Raw genomic sequence first — 9,826 nt, 5'->3', positions numbered from 1 at the left:
GCCTTTTGAGTTTATAAAATATACCAATAAAGCTTTTCCCTCTCTGATAAACTAGAAATGTTCTTAAATAACGCAGAAAAAAATATCGGAATGCAACAATTATTATTGCGCAAAGATTAAAAAGGTTGTATTCGATTTCATGCACATTAATAACGTAACGCAATCAACTGGAGTGTTTATTTACTTTTCTCTTCTTAAGCAATACTTTGCTAAAAAAAGATTGTAATTCAATGGTTGAATTAAAAATTTGCAAATAGACTTCTAGGTTTTTCCTATAGGGCGATCGAGAAATGCCGAAATTTTTTACTCAGAGGTGCTTGTGTATGGTCATCTTGCGTAATTCGACAGGTAGCCGCCTAATGCGCAAATACGGTAATAGTCTGGACGTGATTGTGCAACATTCATTTGACGTCTTGCATTTATGGAGTAATGGCTGAAAATGTGAGCTGCTCGTTCGCATCGCAGGATTCACCGTGCAGTACGTCTGGGTCAGGATCTGCCCTTGTTCCTTTGTCAGCATGTACCCAGGATATGACGTTTCATCTAACCGGTCTTCATTTGACCAGTAAAAGAGGACGAGGAAAGACAGGATTATCCGAGAAAGATCTCATTTTAAATCGTGCAGGACTGTTCGATCTCAACCCTGCTCAAACTGAATTAATGACCATTTGCCCGAAGCATCGTAAAAATCTGACCACTGATTGGCAAGGTCGAAAAAGTCGTGTTTGCTGCTACCCATGTCATAAAGGTCAGTGAAAACAGTTGGAAGTCCATCGAAGAGTAAATGCCTTGATGTCTGCAGAAATTCATCAACTATTCAATACTGTCGTCCCGATTGGTTCTGGTAAGTTATTGCTTACAATAATTGATGTCAATCTACAGTAAATACTCTCTTCTTGGGTTTCCTTGGGTCTCTGCTGGAAAAGTGCAGTGTTTAGGGACTGTGTATAATAATCGGAAGAGGCTGGGGAGAGGGACTGAAAAACCAGGGACGGGGTATTTGAAGAAGTGAGCCCAATTGCTAAATCTTACAAAAAGAGGGAATTGCGGGGAAGGGGGTTAAAGAACAAAATGCTTGTTTTCTATTTGTTTTCATTTTCCCGATCCTTCTCATTGTGATTTTTTTATTTCCTGAATTTCATTCTCACTCTCGCTCATATTTTCATTCTAATTTTCATCTTATTATCAAGCAATTTGTTTCTGTCTAGTCATAGTTACGATTCATTACCTTTGTCTATCACGGTGATTAAATCATTCAATTTATAGAGCTAATTGCAAAATGGTTGTCATTGAAGAATAAGCCACCAAAAATGGGAATTTATTGACCTTTGTTATCGCCATAAAAAGATTTATTCAGGAAACCGTTCGCGTTTATATAGAATTCTTCATCTCTAAGGGACAGTTCGTTTTCTATCCGCAAGGGGGGTCGGTGGGGCTAGGGGGATGGGGGGGTCACTCTCGAAAAAATTGGCTTGAACGGGGAAGGGGCCATGCGAAAAATTGGGGGGGGGGGTCATACAATTTCAAAAGTACACTCCTCCAAATCCCACCAGCTCCCCTACACCATAAAAATTAAACGGTCCCTAATTTATTGGTATTTTTTTATATTTATACTTTATTTCTTATTTTTATTTTTGTATGAGAACCTTCTTGCAACAAGGTGTGTACGAATTCAAATATTTCTTTTAATTCGCTTTTTTACTTTACCTATTTTGTAAATCCTTGTTCTTCTTTTTTATTATCACAGACTTTCCTTTATCTCACTGGCTAAAATCCTAGTAATTGAACAAACACAAAACCTCGCCTTTTAACCTTTTATTATTCCTCCAGCTATTTGTGAAACTTGCCGACATGTGCATTACAAGAGACGAGGAGAAAAACAGCAACAGGATAAGGTTGAAGTTGTGAGTATTTTCGTTTTTCTCGTTAAAAGTTACATAAACAATCAATCCGTCCACAATATTTAAATGCAATTTTGTGTTAATTTTGAGCTACCCAGATGGTTTCTACTGTTGTGCTTCATCATTTCATTTATACACTTTTTTTGATTTCATACCATTCTATGACTTTGTTCACCTTATTTTTGGCAAACTCTTTCCTTTATACTTTTTTCCTATTCGGACCTTTGCCAGTTGCTTGGGTTGGTTTTCATTCATTTCATCTCTTTCCATGTCATAGGTATCACTTGAAGAAGAGCAAGAAACACCCCTATACTTGTCATCATTTGAGGCTGATGCCCAACACCGTCCAAGTTCATCATCTGCGCCTGTCCAATTTGATGATCTCAGCCAGCCTAATACCTCATGTGCGCAAGCTCAGTTCGTTGATCTCAACCAGCCTAGTACCTCATCTGCGCAAGCTCAGTTCGTTGATCTCAACCAGCCTAGTACCTCATCTTCATATGCTCAGTCCGATGACCGTCACCAGCCAGCTACCTCGTCATCTGCTCGTGTTCACTTTGATGATCTCCGCCAGCCGAGTACTCCTGCATCTGCTCAAATCGAATACGAGACTGAAACAACATCCTCTCAGTCATCACAGAGTACTGTACCTGAACAGGAAGTTAGTGTCTGGGAAGACGAAATGGAGCTGCAGCAGCAGAAGAGACACACTTTGAACGAAACTATCTCAGAGCTGAGTGGTGGCCGTGTCAGCCCTCTATTGTCAACCTTAAACACTTCATGGGACGACATCTCCAGTACTCAAAAAAAATATTATTCAAGAAAAGCCAAGGAGATGATATCAACGACGCTATCGATTATCAGTCCTGGTCAGGAAGAAGAGTTGTGGAACTCTATCAAACCAGGACCACTCCCTGGAATCGAACCAATGGGTAGAGCCAACAGGCTTCACTTTGATGGAAGTGAAGGATTAGTAAATGTCCTAGTTAAAGCATACGACCAAGCTGCGTCATGGCAAATCAAGCGGCAAATTTTGTCTCTTTTTGCTAACGACTTCACAAGAACTGGACTCCAAGAGTTAATACCAGGCTTGTCAAAGTGGAGAATCGACCAAGCGCGTCTGCATGCCACCGAGACAGGAAAGGGCCAACCTGTGTCTACTCAACCTCTCTTCCGTCAACGAATTGATCAAGCAAAAATAGATCACTTCATAGAATACATTTCGCAACCAGAATTCATTCAAGACGTGGCGTTTGGAACAAAAACCATGAAGCTCGACTCCGGAGAAAATATTCTTATTCCAGCAGTCATAAGAACAATGATACCATCAAGAATTATTTCTCAGTACAAATGTCACTGCGTATTCCAGCAGTTTCAGCCAGCTAGTGATCGATCGCTGTGGAAGATGCTTCAAGTTTCTTCTGCATCCATGCAAAAGTCTCTCCAAGGGCTAGACAACCTGACTGCAGACGGGGCTGAGGCTTTTGATAATGTCTCCAAAGTCGTTGATACCCTCGTAGAAAGTGGAGCTGGTGAACAATGGGGTAAAGAAGTCCACAAACAACTGGTAGAGGGGAAAAGGTACTTAAAAGCTGACTATAAATCGCATGTAGGCACTGGCGAGCACTGTAAAGACCATTGCATAAATTATGCCCTCAGCGATTCAGATTTTGTTGAATGGTCAAGTGACTGTCAACACAACCATGATGTAATTTGTGAAAGATGTAACTCCCTGAAGAACGTACTACAAGAAATCACTGAAAAAGTCGAGGCTGTCGACATTACAGAAGAGCAACGAGCAGTCAAGAGATTTGAAGTAGCAGAATGTATCAGATCCATCAGAGCCTGGAAGTCACATTTACTGCGACTCATCAATCAAGACCAAGCAAAGCAAGAAGCCCTCTCCAATCTTACTGAAGAAGTCTGCCTTATCATTATGGACTGGGCTATGAAGTTCTTGCCCCTGCAGTATCGAGAGCGAATGAGCGACTTCTACGGTAAGAAGGGAAGAAGTTGGCACGTGTCTGCATTGATCACCAAAAGGGATGGAGAATACAACGTTGAGTGCTATGTGCATCTCTTTGATGTCTGTGTTCAAGATGCCTTTTCAGTAATCTCCATTGTCGAAAACCTGTTTCTTGCTGTCAGACGAGATTATCCTTCCATCAAAAAAAGCTTACATTCGCTCGGATAATGCTTCGTGCTACCACAATGGTCCTCTCCTTCTGAGCCTGCCATATATTGGAAAGAGAACCGGTATCACCCCATTGAGATACGACTTCTCGGATCCTCAGGCAGGAAAAGACATATGCGACCGCAAGATTGCCCCAATGAAAGGTCATATCCGAAGGTGGGTAAACGAAAAGCACGATGTAACTACTGCCGAGAATATGAAAGAAGCCCTCGAGTCACATGGTGGCCTAAAAGGATGTCGAGCTGCTGCGGCGAAAGTAAATCCCCTGAGAGATAATGGAGGAGATAACAAGATTCCAGGGATAAGTCTTTTGAACAATTTCTCTTACGAGAAAAATGGAATTCGAGCATGGCGAAGTTTCAAGATCGGAACAGGACGTCTAATCAAGTGCGAGGATCTTAAAGTTCAGCCTCAACAGGAAACTGGATTAGAGATTATCCAGCAGTTTAGTTCCCGTACCAGAGAGCTCGGTTCAGTAGCTGTACGACAAGCGGAAGACTCGGTTAACAAGCATGACATCTACTCATGCAATGAAAATGATTGCATTTTAACTTTCAAGACCAGAGCAGAGGCAGAAGAACACATGGACACAGGGAAGCACCTAAGGAAAACCGAGAAAGAATCCATGTATGATTCTGTAAGGAAAAGGTGGGCTGACAAGGTAACTGGAGTAAAATTTGTTGGAAGAACTGAAAAGACTGTCCAGCCACGGCAAAGCCAAGAGCAAGATGAGATCGAGAGCGCGGAAAATGAACAGACAATTGGATGGGCGCTAAAGACAACAAGGACGTGGACAAAAATGGGAAAGAAGGCCAAGGTTTTTCTCATCGAACATTTTGACTTAGGTGCGGAAACAGGCCTCAAAGCAGATCCAGCCCAAGTTTCGAGAGAAATGAAACAAGCTAAGGACAGCAATGGAAAGCCTCTTTTCAAGCCAGAGGAATGGAGGACAGCAAAACAAATCAAAGGTTTTTTCTCGCGTCTGTCCACCAAACGCAAGCAACAACAATCGAACGGGGAGGAAATAGAGCTACTAGATGAAGATATAGAAGCTTTGGAAGCTGAGGAGTCATTAGAAAGCCTTAGAAATGCTGTTTCTCAAGACATGAATGCGCCCAGCCATCCTGTTACAGCTGGGGGGAAAAATCTGTGCCATTTGTCTCGTGATGGGGAGCTGAATAGCCTCAAGGTAGTGCAGTTGCAAAGCATTTGCGAATCTCTGGAAATCATGGTCGAAGGGTCGAAGAAAAGAAAAAGAACATACATAGAACCAATCGAAGAGTTCTTACGTGCATGCTCCTGCAAAAGATCTTAGTCTTTAGTTTGAACACAACTATTTAAAAAAGTTAGTGGTTGATAAAGGACAAAGGCGATATCAATGCGACAGGTCATTTATTTTCATTTATGTCGCCTTGTTAGATTGGATTTTTGCGTTTCCCTTTAGTCAACTTTGGCGATGACTGACCTGTTTGGAAATAGGTGTATTATGGTAAAGGAGAAACAACTGCATTTCACAGAAAAATGAACACTTGCATGTTATCCCAAGAAGACTGGAAAAGTAAAGAGACTATTTCATTTTATGTTCCATTTATCTCTTTCATTTTTTCTTTCACTTAGAATGAAAAATTAAAGTTAGATGATCAGGTTTTCCAGCTCAGTGTTGACAACCTTACCTTTTCATTAATATCGCCATACAAGAGAATTATTATGTTATTAATGTGAATGCAATAATCTACTGCGCTATCATACTTGTAGCATTCCGATATTTTTTTTTGCGTTATTACTAACGACAAAAAATATCGGAATGCTACAAGTATTATTGTTTACGAAAATTTCTAGCCCAATTTATCAGAGAGGGAAAAGCTTTATTGGTATATTTTATAAACTCAAAAGGCTAGAAATTGTAAGATAAAATTTATATGTAAATTAGCTCCAAAATAATAAACTGGTTTTTTCATTGTATCAGAGTCGAAATTCTTGGAAGTTTCTTTGCTAGGAAACTTTAATTTGATAAAATACGCTAGCTGTAGTTGATATATATATCAAAAACCGAAGTTTGAGTCCATTGAAATGGAAGCGGATAGTTATTATGCAACCTACGACAGACCGGAAGTAAACACTTCACGCAATCACGCAAATCCAGAATGCTATTTTTGCCAAATTTGGAAGCTGCTCGCGTTTGTTTTATTTTAGATCCCAATTTTAACTTTGCAGATGTGCAAAGCCCATGCATAGGGCTTTCGAAAAATGTAATTTATATAAAAAATAACTGCCGCACTTTGGAGAAAAAGGACTTCAAAGTTGATGAATTTTTAGATTGTGAATTAAGCGGCTTTAGATTGTAAAGTTCAAGTACGAGTCAAAATTTCAAAACTCGCCAGATTTGTCTCAAAACTTCAGAAATTCTAGCTCACTAGATGAATTTTCCGAGTAATATATTAAAACTTAAAAAGAGAAAACGATTTTTTTGTTTGGAGCAGCTGAAGTTTGGCCTTAGATTTTAATGTCTCCGATGCCGATCACGGGCCAAAACCGAGGGGGGTGGTCTATCTCTACAGAAAAAGTCTCAAGAAAACTTTAAATACCACAGTTCATCATGCAATCGGATAGTCCTTTATTGCTGAAAATTTGGTGGAAATCGGCGGACCCCCATCTTTTGCCCCCGCCCGGTTTTCTCGGACAATCACTCTTAAGAACATAAAAAGGATTCTAGAAATTCTACTCACTGAGTCCTTTTGCCTTTTAATTGATTATAATTATAATGTACAGTTCCGTATTGGAGTGAGAATGTAGTGTAATTTAAGTTGATTGTAAGGAAACACTCACTGATCTATGAGCTGTTGTTATTTTATGAATGAAATATTAAAGAGCATGCTTAAATACATTATAAACTTCTTTTATTTTCAAAGTGAATTATTTCATTTAATTAATGAATGAGAGTGAATGGAGCTCTTTGAAGATTTTAATAACCACTGAAATGACTTGCATTATTTTGGTCAATACATAATTTAATTTTTCAAGTTTTGTAGGCTAGATTGTTTTTAGAATCAATTCTTTGAGATCACTATCAGTTGTGCATCTACTGTAGATACAGAAGTTAGCTGTTATCGTAATGAGTCCGGCCTTCATTAATTAAATTTTATGTAAATTTTTATATACATTTCTATATACATGATAGCATAGGTCATATTAGGGTTACTTTAATTTGATTCAGTAACAAAATAATGAATAAATAAGTTTTTGTTTAAACCTGTCAGTTTTTTTGTACTTTCATACTGATTTTCTATTAATTAGTGCTGATGATCTTGCTCTATTTCTATGAATGCTAGTTTGAAATTTTATGAGGAAAACAGTGCCAAGTTACAACTGGGCTGTATCATCATGACATTTGCATGGTTTCAACACCATGAAAATGCACTAGAACTTTAAATCATGGCATTTTCATGGCATCAGAAAGCTAGTGCCCGCTAAAACATGAAAATGGCCTTAAATTATCATGGCCATCAGTTTTGGTATGTTTCAAGATAATTTCATGGGCCATGAAAACCAAACCCCATGAATATCTTGTTAACAAGATACCATTAAAAGTCCATGAAAACAGCAGCCCTCCATCCTGGAAATATCATGAGTTTTTCAATGCTACAAAAAACCTGTGAAAAGTGTGCCATGAAAAAACCATGAATTTCTCCAAAATAATGGTTTTATCATGGTCATGAAATGCACCAAAAACTATGGGCTTTACAACCATGAAGTTCTCATTATAAAGACCATGAATTTCCCATTAATAAATAGGTAAAATGCTCTGAATATACACTGAAAATGCTATGAAAAATTCATGGCATTTTCATGTGATTTCATTTTCATAGTGTCTGTCTTATCACGATTGAGTTTAAGCTTATTACATGCCATCCATCCATAGATCTCTTTTGCATAGGCCTCCATTTTCAACAGAGCAGCAGATTCTTCAATACAACCTGACTTAAATAACACATAAATTTGGCAGTCATCAGCATACAGATGGAACTGAAGGCCATGTTTGCGAATTATGTCACCAAGGGGGGCCGTATATAAGGTGTAAAGAACTGGACCTAGTACTGATCCTTGCGGCACTCCCCATTGCAGCTCAACAAAGGATGATCTGGTATTTTCCACTTGGATAAACTGTCTGCGATCCTTTAGATAGGATGGAAACCAATGGAGAGCATTTCCCTTGATGCCATATCGAGTGTTTAGTCGACTTAACAGGATGACATGGTCGACCGTGTCAAAAGCAGCTGATAAGTCAAGTAATAAGAGAAGAACACTTTCCTTTTTATCAATTGCATTAAAAATATCTGACTGCACTTTTCAGAGAGCGGTTTCCGGACTATGAGCCACTTTATAGGCAGACTGTAATCTTTCTTGAAGTTCATTAGCATTTAGGTAGTCAGTAAGTTGGCAGGCTACAGCTTTCTCGGTGACCTTAGACAACAGTTTCAAATTAGAGATAGGTCGAAAATGAGAGAACAGTTGATGGTCGAGAGAGTCCTTTTTAAGCTTGGGTCTCACCATTGCATCTTTAAAGTGGCGCGGTACGTTTCCCGTTGACAGTGACAGGTTGATGATTCTTGTAATGACAATGTATCTAGACATTCCCGTAGTAAGATGGAGGGTAACGGATCTAGATCACAGGTCTTAACGCCAGATGAAACTAAATATTTTCTGATTTCATCAGTACTCACAGTAGTAAAATCTGTAAATCCCGATTGACAGCAGAGGAGGTCAGGTAGTGGGTTAATTATAGATTCTGAATCATGAGACAAATTACACCGCATCTTAGATATTTTCTCATGAAAAAAGGCAGCAAATTCGTTAACAAGTTGTTCACTCGATGTTGATGTAGGAAAACGGGGTTCTTGTTTCCTTTGAAGTAACTGGTCAATGGTCTTAAAAAGAACTTTCTGATTACCTTTGTTTTCGGCAATAATCGAGGAGTAGTAAATAGATTTTGCATCACTTATCATATCATTGACTATACCACACTGAGTGATATACAGCTGTTTATCAGAGCTAAGGTTCGACTTGTGCCATCGTCGCTCTAGCTTCCTGCGTTTTCTCTTCTCGACATCAATAGAGTCATCAAAATTCTCTACAAGAGACTAAGACCCATATCAGAATGATCTGAAAGGAGAGTTGATGACTTGATATCGGTCTGCAGGGCCTCGATGTCCACTGCCCTAAGTTTCCTGTAGATAATCTCCTTCTGTTCAAAAGATGGCTTTTTTAGCTTCACTTGTGAGCGAATAGCATAATGATCGAATAGTTTAGGGTTAATTAAACCAGGAATAGTGCGGACATCAGATATAACGTTATCACCTGAGCGAGTAATAAGTAAGTCTAGGGTGTTACCGTTCTTGTGGGTAGCTTCACTGACATGTTGTTCAAGATTAAACCCATTTAACATGCGAAGAAACTTCTTTGTGTAAGTTTCTGATGGCTTGTTCACATGAAAATTAAAGTCACCAGTTATCAGAAGCTTGGAAGAAGTAATTGCCAGGCACTCCAGCAGAGAATTAAATTGATCAAAGAAATCATTTTCTTTTAAACCATTCTGTTCAGATGGCGGAGGCCTGTAAACAATAACAAGTCTAATACATGCATTTAGATATTTCACCAGTATGTCCATGTATTCAAAAGATTTGACTTTGGTCTGGTTCTGTTTCCTAATTTGCAGAGATTTTTTAACTAGTAG

Source organism: Montipora foliosa, chromosome 7, assembly GCF_036669935.1.
Source record: "Montipora foliosa isolate CH-2021 chromosome 7, ASM3666993v2, whole genome shotgun sequence".
In the NCBI taxonomy this organism is placed as follows: domain Eukaryota; kingdom Metazoa; phylum Cnidaria; class Anthozoa; order Scleractinia; family Acroporidae; genus Montipora; species Montipora foliosa.
The sequence above is the reverse complement of the archived record's forward strand: the minus strand, read 5'-3'. Positions refer to the sequence as shown.